The 23,499-nt window shown below is 48.4% G+C and overlaps 2 long non-coding RNA genes across 2 annotated transcripts in view; both read right to left on the bottom strand.

Moving 5' to 3' along the window:
- LOC133225915 (uncharacterized) overlaps window positions 1-7,360 on the bottom strand; it is a 56,157-nt gene extending 48,797 nt beyond the window's left edge. Inside the window, exon 1 of the long non-coding RNA XR_009729317.1 lies at window positions 7,008-7,360. This is a non-coding gene — a long non-coding RNA (uncharacterized LOC133225915). The remainder of the gene's footprint in view (window positions 1-7,007) is intronic.
- Window positions 7,361-16,203: 8,843 nt separating this feature from the next.
- On the bottom strand, window positions 16,204-19,675 carry LOC133226069 (uncharacterized). The gene is made up of 3 exons (XR_009729395.1): window positions 19,599-19,675; window positions 17,477-17,645; window positions 16,204-16,868 (listed from the first exon to the last, which is right to left on the bottom strand). It is a non-coding gene; the product is annotated as an uncharacterized LOC133226069 (long non-coding RNA).
- Window positions 19,676-23,499: the final 3,824 nt, after the last annotated feature.

The raw sequence follows: 23,499 nt of genomic DNA, 5'->3' as shown, positions 1-23,499 counted from the left end.
CTCCCACGTTAGCTCCTGCATGAAAGTTATTTGCCTTTAACAAAACTACAGAAATGTCTGATGTCCACTATTGACACAAGATGTTATTTGGACTGCAGGGCCAAACTACACAGAGCTGATGGAGGCGAACCTTACGGGCTATAAAACAGGGTTATTACTGGGTTTCAGGCACCATCTGCCCTGTTTTGAAAGGCAAGCCTTCACCCAAGCAGCATTTCTCAGTATCCCAGCATGGTTCCACAGGAGCTACATCCTCAACTGACACAAATCAGAGCTTTGCAGTTGATGGCATTGCACCCACTTTCTCCAGCAACAGGATCTGCCCCCTAAATTTTCCAGCTCAGCATCCTGCGATCCTGTCAGCACTGTGGTTCTTCCACAATCCAAGTTGTTGCAGGAATGCCCCTGTGTTCAAGGAAAAACATTCCCAGTGTTGTGATTTTCCATCTATAATTACCAGGAGATTAAATTCCTCCATTGTGAACAAGCATGACTGCTCCCTTAAGACTCACTGATGTGTGTGCTTTCAGAGAGGGGGGAAAGGGAAGAGCAAAGGAAAAGAGAGGAGGAAAGAGGCTGAAAAGGAAAACCTAAACAAAGCATTGATTTTCCTTTTGGATCCGGATTGCAGTAACAGAGCAAATTGTCCAAATTTGGTACATTTCTTGGCTCAAGAACAACCAGCCCAGTGGTGGGAAGTGAAATCAAGGCCATGTTCTCCACCAAGCAGCTCTCCACAGGCCACAAGCTTCTTAAGTTGAGGGCACATAGGCTGAGCTTCCTTCGTGCAGTCCTCCCCTGGACGGCTGCCTCCAAGGAAGAGTTTAAGCCTCAGCCTGGACTCAAGGCAAATGAAAGCCATTTACCAGCATTGTTCGGGGTTGTTTTACTCCTTTTTGCTAATAGCACTGTGTATTGGAGTGTGAATTACAGCCAGTAGTAATAATAAGCTCACAAGATAACACCCCTGGGAAGAGAACAAGGAAGTTTGGGGCCAGGATACAGAAGCTCTCATCAGGCAGATGGAAGGCTTGCTAAGAAAGGGCTGTGCGGCAAGGGACAGTCTGGATTCAAGCACTGACGCATCGAGTCTTTTACATCTCATACAGGTTTTTCCATGCTTTCTACAGGCAATTCTTGCCAACATTTTTTGGACTCCATTTGGCAGAGAAGTGTTTAATCAGCATCCAGCCTCCTTAGAGGGCTGCCTCTGAGGGAACAGATTGAGGCAAGTGATAGCAAGTGGTAATTCTGGCTGCTTAATCTCAGTTGATTCGTTTTAACAGTCTGCTTAACAATAGATACCATGTGGCCACGACCAAAGAAGTTTCATGGTCTTTACTGAGATTTAAAGGAGGTGTGAAATGCATTAAAAATGCATCATTACTGCAGGAGCGACAAAAGCTTCATTGCCCTAATGAGGAAAAAGATTGGCCCAAGCTGCGGAGCAATCACTGCTCTTCTCTGTAAGGTCATTCAGTGCCGCCACATCCCTGGCTTTCCTTTATAAAGCTGCAGAGAAAAAGACAAGAGTTTGAAAGCTCAATATCCTGGAGCCAAGTGTTCAGATGCATCCATACACTGTTCTCATAGACTCAGAATAGTTTGTGTTGGAAGGGACCTTCAGAGTTTCTGAACCTCTGCACCACCCAGGAAGGAGAAGTTCAGGTCTTACAGCCTCAGAGAATGACCTCCGTAAAGGAATTCAACTAAAGGAATTGCCCATCTCTGTAAGACAGACATCTCTTAGTCCATTCCATCCAAAGCTCATCTTCCTCCCAGCCATTCAGCCAATACTCAGATGGACAAACTGTTCTGTACCTCATTCTAGCTTTCATACTGTACACATTATTCTTGCATTGTTCTGGAGTTTTTTTACATTTCTTTGAGACAACAAGCATAGAGTGTCTTAGCTCATGTTATAAAGCATGACAGATGTGTCTGTGTAATGCATTTTGCAATTCACAACTGCAGGCTGACAGTGAAAACGTTTTGAGATGAGACAGTAACAAAATAGTTTTGCATTCCTAAATCAATGCATGTGCCAGTTTTACATTACATATACAAAAGTGATCTTTACTCCAATGGTAAAGTCAACTCTTATATGGGTAAGTGAAGGCCCAGGACCAGAGCTGGTTCAGATACTAGGTCCAGATGTGGGCCCCCCAACACCAGAGGGATGTGGAGCTGTTGGAGTGAGTCCAGAGGAGGCCACGGAGATGCTGCGAGGGCTGGAGCAGCTCTGCTCTGGAGCCAGGCTGAGAGAGCTGGGCTGGGTCAGCCTGGAGAAGAGAAGGCTCCTGAAGGGGAGACCTCAGAGCAGCTCCAGTGCCTAAAGGGGCTGCAGGAAACCTGGAGAGGGGCTTTGGACAAGGGCCTGTAGGGACAGGACAAGGGGAACAGCTTTAACCTGCCAGAACAGAGGAGACTGAGATGAGCTCTTAGGCAGAAGCTGTTCCCTGTGAGGGTGCTGAGGCACTGGCACAGGGTGCCCAGAGAAGCTGTGGCTGCCCCATTCCTGACAGTGTTCAAGGCCAGGTTGGACACAGGGGCTTGGAGCAACCTGCTCTAGTGGAAGGTGTCCCTGCCTGTGGCAGGGGGTTTAGGGTCCTGAACACCAAGGCAGCCCTACCTGACTGCCTGTGCTACTGAGAGGTTTCAGAGGTTTAAGGGCTGGCTGATTCCCTGGGTTGTCAGGATCTAAAGGGTTTCTCAGCCTGCCTGAGAGACACCTGACTCAGGACACCACGTCCTAGGGCACTGCCTGGGAAGTTCAGACCTGGAAAGTCCATCAGTGCTCAGTCCTGGGGTGGTTTACCAGCAAACACCAAATCACTGGGACAGAACTGAAATCCCCGGTGTTCATCCACGTACAGTTATCCAAGTATTTCATGCATAAAATCAGCTCTATTCCAAAAGCACAGACTGTAACCAGGTCAACCCCTATGCAGAGGGAGGTTTAGTTTAGTACAGCCAGGTCCTTGTGCTTACATGCACATACTTTCCATCAGTTCATAGAAAGCACACACGTGTGTGTGAGGAGAGGAAAAGAGGACAAAGGAGAGGAGGAAACCCATCTCCAAGAAATCACTGATTACAATTGCTCCCAAGTTCCCGTTCCCTCCACAAATAAAACAGTTTGTGAAAGTCCAGCTTGGGGTGGATAAAATATCAGCCACGTGCCTGACTTACAGCACTGGGACTGAGGTTTGGGCACCACTTCAAGACTTTCCCCTAGGAGTCTATCCAAACCCTCTTTGCTTCTGATGTGGAATAATTTGGAAGTGTTTTTAGGCTGCCGGCTGGGATAACACAAGGGCTATTGTAAACACACATGCAGGCTATCAGCACCAAACCCACACAAATATGGGCTGTACACACATAAATAACCAGTGCATATCCCTTTTTTGCTTTTCTTTTTTTTCAGAAAGAAATGAATTGAAATATTGAGTTAAAGAAAAAGATGAAATCCCTGAGCAGGTCATGAGGAAAACAGTGATTGTTCATGGAAGGAATCCTGCTTCACCTCATTTTCATAAATGAAACATACTTAAATGCAGGCCACTAGATCTAAAGAGCTATGGATAAGAAACAGCCACAACCAGCTCTCATCCAAGTGTGTGCAGTGAAGCAAGACCTGCATTTCTGTGGTTGCTGTTTCTAAAGTACTGCTCCTAGCCAAGAAAGTTTGGAAATCTCAGAGAGAGTAACCAGGGCATAGAGTCCTGCACAGGCTCCAAAATAACCTGCTGAAGATACCTGACCCAGCCTGAGGCTCTAACCCTGAATCACTGCTGTTTGTCTGAGCTCTGCTTTGGGTGGAAAAGGAAGGAATTGTTCTTTCAAAGTCATTCTGGGATAGTTTTTATTTTCTCCACTACAGAGGCCAGGATGAAATCCATGTCACCTGTGAGACACATCATAGGGTCATAGAACCATGGCATGGTCTGGGGTGGAAGGGACCTTAAAGCTCATCCAGTTCCAGTCCCTGCCACAGGCAGGGACACCTTCCACTAGAGCAGGTTGCTCCAAGCCAATTACATCCATATCCTTTAGTATTTCTTCAGAACTCTTCAATTCCATCTGTGGTGTGATGGGACAGAAGGGAGCACACAGAACAGCAAGGCTGCTGTCTACCATGGCAACTGCTTTTCCTGCAAGGAACAGTCTCTCCATATCTGGGCCCCCAAAGGATTCAAGCTCTCCAGGAGATGCAGCAGACCCTTTGTCCATGCCAAGCCTACCCTGTATGTAAAGAAAACCACAAACCGACCTGTCAAGTTGATAGATGTTGAGGTTTTCTGCCTTGCCGTTGGACGGGGTTTGAGCAGAACCATTCCACATGTTGGTGAGGGGAAATGAGATAGTAGATGCATCTGCAGTAATAAATCCATCCTGCTAACAATGGGGTAGCATACAACTGCACTGCAACTGCACTATCTGCAAATAGTATTTCCCCACTTAGGAAGGAGCTGGAAACTGAAGTAACATCTCATGTGGAGAGGTGTAAGTTCTTTGCTCTTCCTCCACGAGCGCTGCTTTGACCAACCTTGTACCTGAAGCAATGCTTCAAATAAAGAAGCCATTCAGCCCTTACATAGGTCTCTGGTACCTGTAATCATAAAGCTTATGGGTTGGACCCCACTTAGCAGTCCAGAAGGGCTGGCTAAAGCCCTCTGAATGAGAAATCTTGTGATTCCTGCTCACATATAGGCTGAATTTGCAGGAAATAGCAGCGTGTTGAGAGTTCTCTTAGAGCAGCTTTGCTGGAGATTTGACCCAAAGCCTGCAGGAGTCTGTGATTAGACTTCCTCCACTGCAGCAGCCTCTGGGCAAAGCAATGTCATCAGCTTTTTAGGGCCCATTCATGGGGCTGGTCTGATGCATTTCCCAAACCAGAATCCTGGTGCCAAGGCCCCAGCAGTCACAACCGACCAGCAGCTATTGCACGAAGGAAGACAAAGCTCCTGATGTTAAGCACATATGAGACAACATGCAGAAAAGAGTGTGAAACAATTGAAACACCTAATAAAGCACTGAGGGAATTTGAAAGAATGGATTTTAGCTGAGTTCATCATGCACAATGCTCAGTTTAATTGAATTAAGATAGCAGTCAAAATGTGTTCCTCCACAGCAAAGTCCTTCCTCAAATCTTTGCTCTTGACATTGCCTGGAAGGCTTTGCTTAAGCCTTCAAGACTTGAAAGAAGTAGTAATCTGAATCCCCCATTGTTAGGTGACCCATCAGGGTCACACATAGAGGGGAGGACTGAGAAGAAATCAAGATACAGTAGAGCAGCAGAGAGTCCCAAAGCAGGGACAGCAGGGGAAAGCACCCAAGGAAAATGAACCTCGTTTGCAAGGCTTGACATCTATAAGACCCATTCATCCAGCTTGGAGATACTTCAGCTTCAGCTGCCTAGAAATTCATCCACCATGGAGTGACAGGAGGCTTCTACATGTACCAAGAGGGGGTAATCAGTTGATGCAGTGGGAAATGGCATGAAATGGGAGAATTTACCCATCACACTGCCACAGAGAGCCCCCCTGTTTTGACCTGTCCTGACAACCTCACTAGGTGCTTTCAAGCATTACTTTTATCCAGCATACATTTACAGGTTATGTATGATGCAATCAGAATCTCACCGTTAGCTCCCCAGTTTCTCCATTACACAGTAATGTTTTGTGCTGTGACCCATAGCACCACTGAGAAGACAACTCCTGTGAGAAAACAAGCTCCTGTGTGGAACAACAGCGATGTCAGGGTGGCCACGTGAGTCTTAAACAGCAACAAACTGCTTGCAGTGCACAAACACTTTCCATTGAGAACCTTTGTCAGGCTGAACACAGGATCTGAGCATCGAGGCAGCACAACAACTGCTCTAGAAAACAGAAAGGAAGCCAAAGACTGACCAGGAACATAGAAGCTGGAGCCAGGAGAAGGAGCAGGAAGCAATAATCTCCAGAGGACACATTCATTTGGGCTTATAAATAGCAATATTAAAGAGACTCTTTCAGATTTCAGTGACTTTTCTTCTTGTGAGTAACATTAGGAGTACATGCTCTGCAAAGCCATTATCATCATCCACAGAAAGATAAGGAACATTGGCTCAACCCAAGGCTAGGCGCAGTTGAATATTGGGCAAGCATCCTTCACTAAGCCAAGATGAGGGGGGGATGAGGGTTCATGCACGTCCTTTGAAGGGCTGGTGAGCAAAACAGCCCAAGAATATTCTCAAGGCTGAAATAAATTAAGACACACATTTCCTTGGGATGCCTGGGATGCTCGGTGATTTTATGGCATCCAAAGTGCTAAGAAAAGCAAAGTGCTGCCAAGCCTGCATTGCTATTCATGTGGCAAAGGTCAGAGAGGTGCAAAAATGTCAGTTTTGCAAGCTATGAACTTCTGTAGCAGTTATAATCAAAATGCACTCAATGTCTAAAACTCTCCTTATGGTTAAGTAACACGCACGAAGTAGGGCAATGACAATGTAATACACAACTTAAAGCACCCAGGGGTACCAATTTAGCACATGAATCAGTGTCTGGTGCTGTAGATAATGTTGCAGCATACAAAAAATACCTCACTATTTGCACAGTCCATTAAGCCCTGTCTAGTCTCTAAGGAGGGGAGATGGTACACTGTGTTTGGAAACATGAGCTAGGAATGATCAGTCTAAGCAGTCCTCCTGCCTTCTTCATGTTCTGGTTCTCTTAAGGCCATTACAGAGGTGTCACTTAGAGATACTCCTTCACACCTATACAAAGCTGTACTGCAATGAAATGCCCCATGGACAGAGGGGCTTGGAGCAAGCTGCTCTAGTGAAGGGTGTCCCTGCCCGTGGCAGGGGTTGGAGCTGGATGGGCTTTAAGATCTCTTCCAACCCAAACCATTCTACAGTTCTATGACTCTATGAAATACCAGAGCACAGAGGAGCAACTTACACAAGCTCCTGCAACAACAAGATGAAAAAACATACTTGTAATCTCTTTATGGAGCTGCTTTACCTTGGCAGAGACCAGCAGAGATGACAGTCATCATCCTGCTATTCTCAGCAGCCACCCGGTTATTCATGGACAGCTGGAACATCACAGACAGGAGGCAGAAATGGACGTGCTTTCAGTCTCTTTTTTCCTGCAATGATCACTTGACATGATCTCAGCTCCATTCCCCCCCTCTCCATGTCTGCAGCTGGAATCACTGTGGATGAAGACACTAAGCACTAACTCTGCTCTGGTGAAGCCAAGCTCTGGCTGAGGTCACTCCCAGCTGGAAAAGCAACCCTGTAACATTAAATGTCGGTCCAAGGAATAAAAAAGCAGCACTCGTGCTCCTTGCTGTGCCATGGACCTCTTGTGTGACTATGGGCATATCAGGTTAGCTGTGCTCTAAAAGGGGTTTGGGTTTGGTTTGGGTTTAAGACATGCTTTGGCAAAACCTCTCCATTCTGTCAATGCACTTTCAGCTGGAAACTTCAATCTGCAAAAATCCCTGTATACCAACACTGGGAAATTCCCAGTCAGGTTTAATTAACACTGCAATTCCAATGCGAAGGGGCTTGGCTGCTCAGACTTCACTTTAGACAAAAGCATTTGTGCTTGCACATCAGACACTGCTCCCTCTGAGACACACAGGAATTCCACCTGCCCATTCCCAGCTTCCCGCATGATGCTGTGGATCACAAGACCTCAGGCCAGCTGTGGATTACAAGTCCTGACCCCACCACCAGGTCTTTGCGCAACATGAAAGGGAGGAAACTCTACCACGAGTAATTCAGTGAAAAACCTCAGCTTGGGGAGAAGGATTAAAAGCAGGGTCTACCTGGGATAGGAGTATCCGGCTTGGCAGCAGGGTGGAAAGCACAGTTCTTCACTGCAAAGAGAAACACATATCCCAGGAAGAAAGAGGCCAGAAGGCATCTGAAACATCTTCACAAGCTCTCATCAGACACCCATAGACCCAGTATAGCAGAGGCACGTTCCTTCCCACTTCAGAGTAAGGCATTGCCTGCTGGGTAGGGAAGAGTAAGTTGAATCAAGCTAGCTTGACTTACACATGGGCTGGGATTTCAAAAGACAGATCAGAACTTATTAGGAGCTACAAGAGCCCTGCAGCCGAACACCCCATTTTGAGCACATCAGGCTGGGCTCCTCACAAACATGCATGAAGGCGTCTGACTGCTCAGCCAGCCTTTTCCCACATTGTGACGACAGCAGAGCTGTTCCCAGTGCTGGCAACACCTCCATAGTTATCAGCAGCAAGTAAAAGAAGAATTTCTGGGCTCATCATTACAGTCTCTGAGGGTCTTTCATGAATTCAGAAGTATTTAAGAGGTTTTCTTTGGCTGTGGAGAGTCCAAGCTGGAAATCTGAGTCCCTTGATTCTGGACACTCCTTGCAGGGAGACATGGAGTTACCTGATTTCTCTGTCCTGATCAGCCTCTGTCAGTAAATAGACTCCAGGTTGTTGCGACCAAAGCATAGGTAGAACCTCATATAACCCTAAAGGCTCCAGGATCAGGCAGGCTGAGTAGAGGTACTTAAAGCATCAGCTGGGAGATAAGTAGGGAGGCCCTATCTTTGGTGGCGGTTTCATCCAAAATGCTTGCCAGTGCTGCTAGAGAATAAACGAGCTCCATGGTCAGCTGCCTGGCTCCAAAGGGGTCCAGTCATCAACTCTAATTGGATGGAAAGCGAGGATCCTCCACACTACATCAAAGCCTCATCTCTTTTCACCTTCTGAGAGAACTAGAGCTGAGCGTCAATGCTGCTCTTAACACTTGTCTCCATTCCAGTTGTTGTCCTTGAGCTCACGCACATCTGGAAAGGCAAAAAAATCCCCAAAGGAACAGTGCACTGGAAAAGATGCCTTTGACCTGAGTCACTGAGTGGGACGCAGAGGAAAAACCAATCATGTGGAGACAAGATGAAAGGCGTTATTCCAAGGAATTGTGCAATGCTCAAAAGAAAAACCCAAACCAAATCAATCACACCCACTGGGGAAGCTGCCTGCCCCAAGGAACCCCACAAATCAGAACCACCCATGAGAGAGCAGCCATCTGTCAGTGTCCCCCTGTAACCTGAAGGGACAAGACATTCAAGCATGCTGGGATCTCCTGGAAGAAATTCCAAGCCCAGTGAGTGCTGAATATAAACCATGTCTTAATGAACTTGCACTTAAATATCTGCAAAGCGGTTCACGGTATTACAACACACCATTCTCCTGTCAGCTTTCTAGTGGAATAAGTGAGCATCAGAGGCTTGGAAACAGGATCACGATACGTCCCTTAATGACCAGGAGGGTCTTCAAAAGGTAGCCATCAGTCCAGATCAGGAGGTGAAAAGTCAGCTTGCCATCACCTGCAGAGACACATTTCTATGAGCTCCTGTTAGCCTACCACCCTAGGCTGTGCTTAACAATAGATTACAGTTGCACCAAATACAGCTACGGGCTACCTTTATGGGCTACATTTTACCTATAAAAAACCCCAGAACCTGTTGTGTTTTGGGGTTTTGGTTTGGTTTGTTGGGTTTTTTACATGTTAGTCTCCAAAAATGTAATTCTTCAGGGCAAATGAAAGACACTGAATTAAAAGTGGGTTTAACTTTTCTCTGAAGAGTCCCCCCAAAGCCTTCAATAGAGTCAACTGAAAGAGCTTTTGATTATTGTGGGGTTTTTGCCCCTTTTATCTTTAGCTAGTCCAGCCAACCAACAAATACTTGAGCATCTACTTCAGCTTTTCCTTGATCTGCATTTCTCCTTTGGCAAAGCTGCATGGTCCTGAAGCACGTATCCTTACTAACACAGGGCCGTATTGCTATGCTCTCCAGCTCAGCAGGCTCTGAATCATCAATACTAATTAGATTTGTCAGACACTATCTGCTTTTGTTAGGGATTACTCTCACCCCTAGGGGACTCCTCTCTTTCCTTTGAATCTGGCAGAACAAGTCCTGCTGCCTGTATATGGAGGTACATCAAGTTCTCCTTCCACGGAAGGCTCCAGTACATCGGGCTGTATAATCAGTTCTGCATGAAGGTTTGTGACCAAACCATCTCTTCTCTGACAGAGCTTTCCATGGAAAGAGTTTTAAACTGTTTCCAAGCTGCTATTAAAAAAGAAAGGGGGGCGGGGTAAAAAACCACTTATGCAAATAATGAAGTGTTAACAGCTCTTGCAGTATTTGGTGCTTTTCCCTAAGCCACAGCTCCTGGGGGTTAACAGGGGAACCCAAGCACGTGCGTGTGCTCCTGAGCCTCACATCTGCAAAGGGAAAAGGAACATTTCAACAGTGCCAGAAACAGGTTAAACAAACATTTACAAAGACTCACACAGGTATCACTTGGAATGAGAGGAATCTGCGGGATGGGGTCTCCAGTGCCTGCTCCGGGACTATTTTCTCCAATCCTTTTGAAGTCTGTGTTCTGAGAGTTCAAATCTCACTGGTTTTAGCCACACTCTCATTTTATTTGAGGCACGAAGGGAACAATATCATTCAAACAAAGGAGCCAGTTCTCTTTCCTCCCTGCTCCCATCTTCTGCCTGTAGACAAGCGCGTCCCTTCCCTGCACTAATAGATGGATAAAGGCTCACCTTGAGGTTGAGAGCTTTACAGAAGAATTAATTACAGATCCTGACTTTACAATGACCAGTGAAGATGCCCCCATTATCCACCACAAGACACACACAGACACACACAGTCACTCATGGCTTCACCTGCATACAGAGAAGCTAGCAGTGTGCTGAGAGCTGACTTTGAAGGCTGCAGTGAAAACTGATCTCTAAAGTACAAGAGTATTGGAAGGGCCACCAAAGACCTCCATAATGCTGGGGGACATCAGTAGGACAGAAGGAGAGACAAACAACAATAGGTCAGATATTACAATGTCCTTGCCAAAATTTAAGAGAATTGAGGCTAAGACCATAAGAAAATGATTAATCGACTGCACTGACTGCACTGACGATGTGACATTCAGCATGTGCTGAGGGGCTGTCAGTCTGCTAAACAGACTGAGAGTGATTGGAAGAAGATGCGAAATCACAGCAGAGAGAAACATCTCCTTAGAGAAGACATCTCAAAATGCCAGCATACAAACTGTGTTGCATGTTCCCAGTTCAGCCTTTGGACCCAGCAACACGGAGTGACTTAAGATCAAGACCACTTGTGTACTTACGTCTCCAACGTACAAACGCTTACATAGATGCTTTGGTATTTGCTGAGCTGGTGCCTCACGCTCCCCATTCCATAAATCCTCTTTCCCTTCAGGCTCTAAATGATGGAAAACGCTCCCTGAGCACAGAAAACACTCACTGAAGTCAAAGGGGAGCTTGAACTGGAGAAGCACATCAGGAAGTCACCGTCTGCAGAATACAAAGGGCTTCTCATTTATAAAACCAAGCTGTTAACAACCAGGAGAAGGGGGCAGAAACGTTATGGTGGCACTGTGAAAACAGGGCTGCATGGGTGCATGGTCTGCATGGGTTTACCAGCACCTTGGGGGCTCACACTGCAAGCTGCTGCAGGCTGGGACACCCTTGCACTACGTGTTTGTACAGCCCATGACACACCTGGGGCCTATTCTCTACAGGCAACTTTGGGCACACACATCACTTAGAAAGCAGGTTAAAGTCAACACCTTACCTGTGCAGGTTTATACAGCAGGACAAGCACCTGGTACTAATCCTCCTCCCCAGCCAAGGTGCTCAGGGCAGTCAGGAGCACATCTCCCACATTGAAGAGGAATCACTATTAAGGAGGAGCTGGTCCACTGTGAGGAGCTGCATTTCTCAATGCTTATGAGTCTTTGCCTGGCAATTCTATATACCAAATATATATTAAAAAATATACCCACAAAATAAAGAGCAATCAAGTGTCACATCAGCAACATGGCTTAGTGTGAGGTGTCCCTGCCCATGGCGGGGGGGTTGGAACTTGATGATCTTAAGGTCCTTTCCAACCCTAACTATTCTATGATCCTATGATCCTATGTCCATGCAAACGGTATTCCTCACACGTTCACCCCCAACCCATTTTCACTGTCCTCATAAGAGGCACTGTTTTGCTGTGGATAAATCCTTGAAATTTGTCTTTCAAAACCCCTATGAGATAAAAAAAGACAAAGTTCCCAGTGACTGCCACAGGGAAACAAAGCGATGAAAGAGGAGGAAACAGTGAGTTGTGGACCACCGTTGGTGGGCACTTGAATAGGAGCCCTGTGCTTGACACGACCAAGGCTTTGAACAAAACCGGACTCAAACAGCTATTTGTCAGGGGGTACAAATGCGCACAAGTGGTGAGAACCCGGCCCTGCTCTAAAATCATGTCAGGGACTCGTCTGTGGGGCTGTGCTGAGCCCCTGATGGATTGCTGTGCTCAGGGGGCAGCATTGACAGCAGCAATAATAAGACATCTGGTCCCTTCTCTCTCTGAAAGAGTATTTTGGCTCGACTGAACCCACATGAGAGCTCCTTGCACAATGCACAGACACAGCATCTCGTGGTCACTGATCCACGGCACCGGCTCCATCCTCCTTGCACCCTGCAGCATCCCTTTGGTCTCAGCCCCACTCCTTGACATGCATCCAGTTTCAGCCCCCTGCCATGGGCTTCCACTAGAGCAGGTTGCTCCAAGCCCCTGTGTCCAACCTGGCCTTGAACACTGCCAGGGATGGGGCAGCCACAGCTCCTCTGGGCACAGCCATTCATGCTCCTCAGACGTGATGCTCAGGACACCACATCCAAGCTGACACACACAAGCTTGTGCAGCACTGCCCAAACCTCAGTGTTAAATCCAACCTGCAGGCATGGGATTGCAGCACAGCATCACTTCCGCAGACAGAGGGGCTGGGATGTGCAGCAGGACACAAGGGTTTTAGCAAGCTGCCAATGCAAACAGGCTCCCCAGCCATAGTTAAACCAGCAGCTCCTGAGAAGCCATCTGCTTTCCTTCCTATGCACAGGCAGGACCTCAGCGCACAGGCACAGCCCCAGGGAAGTGGGCATTAATTATAAAGCCTAATTCATGTAAAAAGCACAAAGTTCCTATAGAGAGTGTCAGCTCTGAGACGGCAAAAACAAAAATGGAAAAACAGGGACTTAACACACTAAACCCTTCAACAGACCTCTCCTGACACCCTACACCCTACAGGGGACGAGGGGAGCAAGGGCTGTCTGAGACGGCTGGGAATGGACTTGAGACGTAATGAAAATAATGGAAATGGAAGCAAAGGAAGGAGCAGCGAAGTGGAGGGAGTAAAGAGAAAGATGTGTCTGTGCTTCAAGCGCTTCAAACCAGAGGCCCCACTTCCCAAATAACATTGCACTGGGGGAGGGAGGGAGGGAGGGGGAAGGGTGGTTTTCCATTTCATTTTTGCTTTGAAAACACCATTTTTCCACACATCCACTAAAGTGCAGATTTCCACCAAAGCTATGTAAAAAGGGAGCCTGCCTCAAAGCTGAGGTTGTCAGAAACCACGTCTGTCTGAACTCACAAAGCCGTGGCTGGAAAAGCCCCCAGGAGAGAAGCATTTCCCACCACAGCATCCAGCACCCAGGTACAGCAAGGCAGGCACCGGGCAGAGCAGGACCCACCAGCTGGGAAGAGCCTGCAGAGGGGACACAGGGACCAATTGCTTCTGCTCCAGCCCTGAACAGGGACCACGCCAGTGCTGGGAGGAGAGATAAGGAGCTGCGAGTGCTGGGGATGTGTGGGGTGATAAATGGGGTGCTTGGTCACACAGCCTCAGCATTCACCACCAATACCTCTGCTGCTCATCTGGAGAGCACGAGCCTGCCCATCCTCTCATCCTTTCCTAAGGAGCTCAGGCAGGCGCTGGGGTTAACATTAAGGAAAGAGGGATGCTGCCCATTGCAGCCTCTCTCCAGCTCTGCCGTGACTATGCCGGACTCCAGCTCTGTACCTGGGGCAGGCAGATGGCAATTATAAGGGAGAAGTCTAGAAACCTCTGGAATTCCTTGCTGGCACACAGCAGCCTCCCCTTTCCTGGCTGGCAATGGGCACTGACAGTGCTGTGTGCCCCGAGATGGTGCATGTACAGAGACACCCTGCCTGCAGCTTCAAGGGGCTGGGAGGGGAAGAACCTGGCCCTGGGCATGGGGACGGTGCCCACAGTGGCAGCTGCAGCAGAGATGCCTGTGGGAAGCAGGTGCTCCTTTCCCAAAGGCTGGGAATGCTGGCACTGGCGATGCCTGTGCAGTGATGCATCCCACTGGCTGGGTGCCCACTGCCAACTGCTGATGCCCTGACAAAGGAGCCATGTAATCCCAGTGGCACCGGCTGGCAGGGCTCAGCTCCGGTGCACCCCACAAGGCTCCTTCACCCCCTAAGAGCTGACAGGAGGGACATAAACCATCACACACATGGTATCCAGCTTCACCACCCCAAAAGGGCCTTCACATATTGCTCAAGCTGGGGGTTTTCTCCCCCTGTCACATGCTCCTGCCTTCCTCACAGCAGCACAGCCAGCAACCAAGGTCTGTGTGTTTGAACCCCCTGGCTCTGCCTCTTCTCAGCATGCTCTGGGGATGCTGGCACGCAGCATCCCACATCTGCTCCTGCCCTGCAGCCTGCCCTAGTGGAAGGTGTCCCTGCCTGTGGCATGGGTTGAAGCCGGGTGAGCTTTAAGGTCCCTTGCAACACAAACCAGTCTGGGATGCTATGATTCTATGACCCACACCCCTCCCTTCCTAAAGACTGTCCCAGTCTGTCTGCAATAGGACAAGCAGACATAGAGCCTCCCAATCCCCACTACCACACCACAGCTCACCTTCTGGGTCCACATCATTCCCATCACCAGCAGTGGAGGCCTCTAACACAGTCATCCCAGCTTGTAAAGGAATGGGTTTTGGGTAACATGGCCATCAGACCCCAATTAGCTGGCACAGTGGCTGGCCAGCATGCTGTTCCTTTCCTGGTTCATGTGTTTTGCAGTGCAAAGGAGTCCTTTGACATTCAGTTGAATATATCTAACCCAGCCTGTGGAGCAAACACACCATGGGCTGTAATTGCACCCGGAATAACCAATGACTTCCTATTGGGAAGCCACAAAGAGGGCCCAGTCCCCTCCATCCCAATCCTGTGCACAGCCTGTGCACTTTGTCAGGTGCCAACAAAGGTCCACAATGCCTTTTTCCCCACTATGCACAAAGCCCCCTGCAAGCTCCATGTGCTGGGCTGAGCAACCCATGATTTCCCTAAGCTGTGCCCTTGAAGCCAGCTGAGAAGCCAGAGTTTTCCCTGACAAGCCAAGGAATCAGAACTGACATGATTGGAAAAAACAAGCCCCATTCCTCTTGGCAGGGAATTACTTTAGAGATCTCTGGTGTCATCGCCCCAATTCACAATGAGTTTGGATCCAAGCTTTCCTAGTGCCAGACAACACAGGGATTTGACAGAGAAGGTAATTGAAGGAAATGGCTTTGTAACCTAGCTATTGTGCTGGCTAGCTCCAGCTCTCCTGCAGAACAAGGTTCACTTCCTGGCATGGCTGATTCATCATCCTTTATTTGTCCCCAGTGCCTCTTGACTTTCCTCTGCCTGGCAGGGATAACACAGACCCCTCCATCAGAGGTCTGTGGGGCAGTCAGGCTTTGTCCCCACCTGGTGAGAAGCAGCAAGGGGGTGATGAGCCCCCAGGTGTCCATGGGGCAGGGTGAAGAGCAGGACTGAACAGTCTGCATACCCCTTGGGCACCATGCACACCGAGCGGTATGGGCATGGAAGGACAAGGATGGGGGACTTTCAGGTGGGAGAAAACCCACCCAGTGAGCCCCAGGGCCTCCATTCATTCCACATAATAACCAGGAGCGTGGGAAAACCTGAACTGGAGCAGGGTTCGGAGCAAAGCTCGTAATTGCATCCTTAGGGACATCCCAAAGTGGTGCATACCTCAGAAAGAAAGAGTATTCTCTGTCGGGATACTGGCCAGACATAGGTCCTCATCACTGGATCAGGCATTTTTAATCCTCCTTCTGAGAGGGATACCACAGACACAGGCTGCACCAGGCAGACAAAAGAAGCACTGAAGGAGAAAAGAGCCTGCCCTGGTCCCATCAGGAAACAGGGAAGCAGAAAAGGGGGGAAAAGGAAGGAGAGGTTCCAAGATGTGCTCTGCGCTGAGCAGCACTTGCATAGAAGTGCTCATGTACACAGACCGTCACAGGCAGCATCTTACCACTGCTCTAATAACAACAGCCATTGCACTGACCTGTGCATCCATTCAGTAACCACTTTGTTTCTGTAACCGCTGTTATCCAGGCTGGCTGTGAGCTGCTCTGGATGGATGTCAGATCTAAGCTGCATTCGAGACCTAGGGCAGTGTGAAACCCTAGACCTGCAAGCCCTGCAGATCCCACCAATGCCTGACATCCCCTTTGGGAGCCCTGTTAAAATGAGCTCATGCCCTTCAGAAGGCTCCTCTCTATTTAAATAAACAACCTGAAGGATGGAGCATAGCAGCAGTTGAGCATACCCTGGTATCTGAACGGATCTTTCAGCTCCATGACCTGATTCCCTGATGAAGCCAGCACGAGCACACCGAGTTTGTGCAAAGCCAGTAGCTTTGTGGAGGAGGAGAGAAGCAGCCCAATTATTATAGCTCATCTACTAGCAAAAGGTATTAGGAGAGTAAACAGCCAGCAACCACATAGGAATGCCTGTGAGATCTCTTACTTGCTGGCATGCAGGTCTCTCATCTGGAATTCATTTATTCATATGCACAATTGATGCCATTAAGCTAACAGAGGTGGCTGGGGAAGGACATACTCAAAAGATGCCTCAAGTTATTGAAGGGGCCAGTCTCCACTGCCAATGTCACCTCTGAAACAATGAAACTGAACCATCAGACCAGTGCTGCAGAAGGAGAAGAAATGACATTTCCAGCAGCACCACCTAAAAATCATCGAACCACAGAATGAATCACAGTCTGATATAGCTCCCATCACCCTGAAAAGCAGGATACTTCTTCCTCCTGTCTGCAAATTCAGTCATGTTGTCAGAAATAGGCCACAAGTCACAAAGGTCCAAATTCATCCTTGGGATCAACAAAGATGAGCTGGCTACACGGTGTCTGCTTCTGCAGCTGGTAATTGCCCATCGCACCCAGCATTACCACTGAACAGCTTATGTGGGATGAATCCTGGGGGTGTCTAATCCTCCTAGGGGAAAGGCTGCACAGAAGAATGGTATATTTACTCTGTGGGTTCTATTCTGCATCCCATTTTGCTGCTAATTCCCTCAGGAAGCTTTCCTAGCGCAAAGGATGGCCTACATCTTGTTTAATTACATTCAGTAACTTAAACTGCTGGAGAAACCCTCTTCAGCTATAATCATTTGGAGCTCTGAAGAAATCCCATGGCCTGGTGGAAAATGTCTGTATATATGATCTATGTATTCCCCTTAAGTGCTGTCCTTTATGCCTGCAATGATGCGTACACAGGTATGGACAGTCATTCTCTTACCTTATCCTGAACGTGGGTCTTACAGGCTCAGAAAAGCAGATGTTTTGCTTACCTCTGTTTTGGGGTGTAAGTGGGAGCTCTGGCAGGAAAGCAGATGCCTCCCAGGAGCTCTGCATCACTTTCCATCATGACAGGCAGCTCCAGGGATAGGCTTAAGCTCAGCACCACTCTATGGGAAGGGACCACACATATTCAGGTTGCAGGGGTGGGGGGGGAAGCACACAAAGATTATGGAAGTCTCAGGGCAAGTAAATTACTGTTAATTGTGAGATATTTGATTGCAAGGAGCACAGATGGCCAGCCATCTGGTTTTGATTATAAAATTAAACAAGATTAACCCAAACAGGATTTCCTCAGCATTCTTCCTTGACTGACTCACAAATACATCTTTAACACCTATGCTACAGATACAGCACAATCAGAAGCTCTTCCTGCCTTTTCTAATCAGTCTGGGCTTAATACTCTGCTGAGCAATGCCCTTGTACATAAAAGATTTCCAGTAGGACTGAAAAGGAGCAGGGAATGGATTCATTAAGAGATGAGAGAACTCAGAAAGCTCAAACAGAAGTAAAGTAACCCCAGCAGAACACCTTTTACTCTGCTACACCACCAAACTCAGGTTAGAAGGGTACAAGCCTATGGGCAGGAAAGGATGCTGCCAAGCTCAATGGTGGTTGGGTACCAACCTCTCCTTCCCACATCAGTACCCAGTCGGTGCTGTGATGGAAAGGGATAGAACAGCAAAAGCTAGGGAGCGTGGCCAGAGGCCCTGTCCTCTGTCCGTCTTCTGTAAGACCCTCAGACCTCCACTCATCCTTCTCCCCAGCTTGGTCTCCTCTATGACCATCCCTATGACTAATTCACTCCACCTACCTTATGAGGCACTGTGGGCAGCTCAGCACAGAAACTCATCCCACCAAAGCAAAGCACAGGACAAAGAGAGACGTCAGCATCCTCCTGGCTGGCAAGGATGGACACACATCCCAGTTTAAATGCACAGCTCAGGTGCTACGTATGCAGCATCACATCACTGCTCAAAACATGTCTCTTACTACAGCCTAACTACAGTGTAACTACAGACTTGCTAGAGTGGCCATCTACTAGATGATCTTAAGGTCCTTTCCAACCCAAACCATTCTATGATTCTACAGTGCCTCTACAAGCTCAGGCATTTTCTTTACCTATAAACTTCAGGCATCTCCTCATTGCCCCAGCATCCGCTCCATCACATTTCTCCTGCCTGTGTCCCAGGAGGGCAGCATGCAGCAGCTCTTTTTTGCTTGTATGATTAGTGACTTCGAGGCATTTTGCAGGTTTCAGCCACTTTTTGCTTCAAGATACCTCAATTCTGAGATACAGCCCTACAGGTATCAGCTCTGACCCATTCTGCCTGGTGAGTCGGGCTTGCAGGATCCACTAATCCATCCAGTTCCCAGCCCTCAGCTACCAAACCTGCTCTGGGAGTCAGCTGCCTCTCACGCTCTCCCTGGAAGCTGGGCTGAGGCCAAGAAGGCATTTCCAAGCCCACCCAGTTACCCTATGCACACGTACGGTATGGAATTGGATTTAACAGCCCCTGTCCCTCTACAAGCTTTTCTCATGCAGATTACACATGTCTTTGTTCAAAGCAAATTGGCTGTGAATGGAACATAAAGGGTGTTACAGGGAGATGTTCCCTTGCATCGCTCCCCAGTGTAAATCCCCAGGACCTGCTGCATCCAGAAACTGTCAGTAGGACCCTGCTCACCCCTCCTATCTTATCATGTAGAGGCAGACAACCAGTTGGGAGAGTTAACTGCCCATCAGCCACCACCAGGCCAGGGCTCTCGCTCGTGTAAACATGGGTTTTACTTTAGCTTTGAGTAGCTTCACTTTTAGGGCTACCCCACACAGAAAAATGCCATCATCCTCTTGGGGACAGCAGCTCCCTGCACCTCAGGCTGTTTGCCCACCCCATCACTGCTATCGGAGGCTGGGAATCCTGGTCCGTGATTCCAGCCTGCACCCACTCGCAGGGTGCCAGGGAACTTGGTTTCTCAAGGGGCTACTCCCACAGCCCCTTCAGTATCCTCTCTGAATGCAAAAGGAGGGAAGAGTGGCTGCACTTTGCCAGGCTGCTCACCTGTAATCCAGAGACAAGCTTCCTGTGTCTGGACTCAGCTCTGGCCAAATACAGCAGACCTGGAAATACAGTGTGACTCCCCCCTGCCCCGATCATCTCTGACCTTGCATTTGACTGATTCCTGGTCATTCTGCATGCAAGGATGCCCGTGTGGTGCAGGATCGCTGCAGTCTCTCTTGAACAACAGTTTGACACACTCTGCAATACTGATCCTCTGCAGGACCAGGGAAAATGAACCCAAAAGGTGGATGCCGACAGAGCTGATCTCACCTGCAAACGCTGACGGGAAAGGGAAAACAGAGGAACCATCCTTTCCTCCCTAAGCTGCAAGTCCCCTTGGTAAGAAAAAGCAAGGTTCCTGCATAGGCAGATTCATGGAATTAACTGAAAAGCTTTAATACACCTTCTTTTTATTCTTTTCCCTTTGCCTTTCCAGCAAGAGAGAGCCAGGTTTGCTTCAACATGGACCAAATTACTTGAGTTTCCACAGCCTCGTTCTCAGCAGTGATTGTTTCACTCTGAACTGGTGTTTGTCCAGAAGAACACAGTCCAAGGCAGAAACCTCGGCTGGAAAACTCCAAACAGGCAAAAGCATGCACAAATGAGAAGGGCACTTATCATAAGGAGGAGCAAGGAATTCCTATATAAGCACTGCTATATCACACACTTGCAAAGCATCGCTTAAAAAAAACCCAGTTTTCACATGAACAAATGCTCTGACAAAAGCCCTGTGCAAATGTTTCCTTTGCCAAGAGAGTAAAAGGAAACCCATTTTAGCTGAAGAATCAGCTTTTAAAGGCAATCCCTAGTAAATGAGGTATAAAACTGAATTCAGAGCATTTCCACTACTTTCTCGTCTTTCCAGCATCCTCTGGGCTGGACTCTCACTGACAATCCCTCTTCCACAACCAGCTGGGGAGCTGCCCCAGGAGGTGGAAGCACACAATAAATACATAAATAAATAGAAGCAGTTGAAAACAAAGAAATCACGAGGTTTTTAAAGCTCATTTCTCCATGCTGGGTACTCCTTGAGCTAACCAGATGCTGCCAAATGCCTGGCGCTAGAGAAACACCTATCATTTTACCCCATGATATATTACTAACCCATGTTAGACTTGCACAGAAACACCATGCTGCTGTTGCAGGGGAGGGAGAAGAGGGGGAAGCAAGTACACTGTACAATGAACAGAAGAGAGTTCAGATAGCTGTGGTATTATCTCAGGAGTTTCAGTCTGTCAGATGGGGATTGGAGGGCGAATTGCCTGGGGAATGCACTTCCAGGGATGCTTTCTACCAAGGAAGAGCCCCTCACATCTTTGTAAGCAACTGATTAATGGAGTAGGGATGGGAAGCCCCTATCTGAGCAAAGATCATCTACCAAGGGCTTTCAGGCAGAGGCACATCAGATTCAGCCTCTACCAGATCCCAGGCTGCTGCCAATAACAGGCACATAACTCTTGTAACATCTCACACTGTTTGATAGCAAGGGGACCATGATGCATGTCTTTTATCATCTGGCTCTACGTGATGCACTGATACCACTGGAAAACCCAGGGCTGAATCACCTGGGGAACAGCAGATATGCTTTTAGCCTGAAGGATGGCCTGTCTGGTCTTTCCCAAATCTATCAGCTAACCTAGCAGGAGATATTACTTCCTATGAACCTCACCTCATCATGGGAGCGCTGCAGGAAGCAAGACTATCTGTGTGCATAAGGGAGGGAGCTGGATGGAAGCACACACTGCTCTTGTTCCTGTGGTGGTACAGCTACAGAACAGCTTTTACAGAGCATCAGCACTTGCACATGGGTGTGAAGGGGCCCAGAGAAACGACTCTCAACAGGCAGGGATCTGCAATGGGAAGGGGATGGACGAGTGGAGAGCTTGGTGCTCGCTTCCAGCCCTGCTGTTGGGATTTCAGGTGCCAGCTCCTGCAGAGCTGTGCCTGCAGCACCAGAGATAGGGCAGTGTCCTGCTCCTGGCTGCAAGGCAGAGATAAGGCCCCTGGGACCAATGGAAATGCAGGGCACAACTAAGCCCAGGGTCTGCAGGAGGAGTGAAGAAGAGCACATAAGGCAGAGGAAGAGCACAGTCAAATCAGTCCAGCAAAGCACCTCGGAGAAGTTTCATCTATGCACAAATACAGGGGTGGTTACCAAGCAGATGCTACAGCTGAAAATTAAGTGATTTTGCACTTTGCACCAATGTGGGCTGCTTGGTTCTCCCAAACCAACTCTCATCTTCACCCCTGGCAACTGAACAAGAGCAACCAAACAGAGAGGTTGTGCACCATGAAAAAGCTTGAACCAGACCTCAGCTGACTCAAAACCAGAACTGAACCTGATTCTGGTTAAGATGGAGCCTTAACTTACATCATAGAGCAGCAAAGGGCAAAAACCCCTCCTTTCCTGTGAAGCACAGCTCCTGGAAACAGTCAGCAGCTTTGCTCTGCCCCCACCAGTTGTCTCCAGCTACCTTCTACAAGGCCTGGGATGATGGGTTACCTGAGAGCCTTGTTTTGAACCCATCTCCTGTGCTGTCTGCCTCCAATGTGTAACTTCAGCCACCACTGGAAGAGGGGAAGGTGAGACCCCAAGCAGTATTTCTGGTGCTGGATGTTGCCATGTTCTCCATCCCCAGGCCTGGCTCCATATGGCTTGTCAGCCACAAGAACAGGAGCACCACCTGTAACTTAGAAGTGGGCATCCCTTGACAGAGATGACGAGCCACTGACATAAGGGACGTCCCGTTATGCACTGGAATAACATTCAACACATGGAAGCACATCAGAAGATGCACGGCCAAAGAGAAAACCCCATCAAGCCAGAGCTGCTTCCCAGCCAATGCTAAATCATCACCAAAACTCAACTCAATCCCAAGCATTTGTTTCCTTTTATATTCTGCGTGACAACAATGCACCTTTGGGGCTAACCCATCTCCAAAGGCATCCTCGCGTGCATATGCTTTCCTTGCATGAATGCAGACAGCTCAAATGGGAAACAGCCTTCCCTTCCCCCAGACACTTCCCAGGTCCAACACACACTGCAGGCAACAAGCTGCTGGTCTTGCAGAGCAGGGAGCAAGCAAGAAGCCTCATACAAAGAAATCCAGGCCAAGCAGTGTCTGGGACTTTCTCACTGAATAAAAGAGGTCACCATTAAGAGCAATGGCAAACCATGGGAAGAAAGCTACGTGTGCAGAAGCACTCACACACCCATGCAAGTAAATCCCATTTGTTTCCACTGAACTACCTGGACAAGACTTACCAGGCACCTAAAGCAATATAACCCATGATGCTGATGGACACTGGAAATTTATCCCTGGAGATGCTCTTAACCCTTACAGAAACAGCAGCCAGGATGGAATCCAGTTTGAGGAATGGGATTCGGCTCTACAAGAACAAATCCCCCACAAGTGCAGTGTGAGACTTCTGCCAGCACACAACTTCAGAGGAGACGCAGACCTGGACCTGTCTGGGGTCTGGTTTTTGTTCATTATTAACCATTTTCACAGGCCTCTTCACTTGTGGATTCCAAACTGACTGGAAGCAGCAGAGGCTGGAAAGCTCACAAAGCTTTCCAAGTGTGAGACCTGCTCCCCGGAGCATCCAGGCTTCCAGGTGCTGAGCCAAACAGTCACCCCTCTCAGATGCTCAGGATGTTCCCCTGTCAGAGAGTTCTTAACCTGGAATACAGGCTGGAATACAGGATCGGGAGATCACCCGGTACAAAGGACTGATGGGGCTCACAGGCACAGACAAGGTGGTGCCCACAGAACAGCTCGTTGCAGCCAGCAGTGTTTTCCTCACTAAACCCCCATTTTCCACCCTTTCCCAGGGATCTCCTCGGCTCCACTGCTCTCATCCCATAATTCGGTTGAGCACACAATGCCTCGTGCTCGCC

The sequence above is a fragment of the Neopsephotus bourkii genome, unplaced genomic scaffold (assembly GCF_033783945.1).
Source record: "Neopsephotus bourkii isolate Nb327-2 ecotype Australia unplaced genomic scaffold, CSIRO-AGI_Nbou_v1 NB_1768, whole genome shotgun sequence".
NCBI classification, from domain to species: domain Eukaryota; kingdom Metazoa; phylum Chordata; class Aves; order Psittaciformes; family Psittacidae; genus Neopsephotus; species Neopsephotus bourkii.
This window is presented reverse-complemented; position numbering and strand designations above follow the sequence as displayed.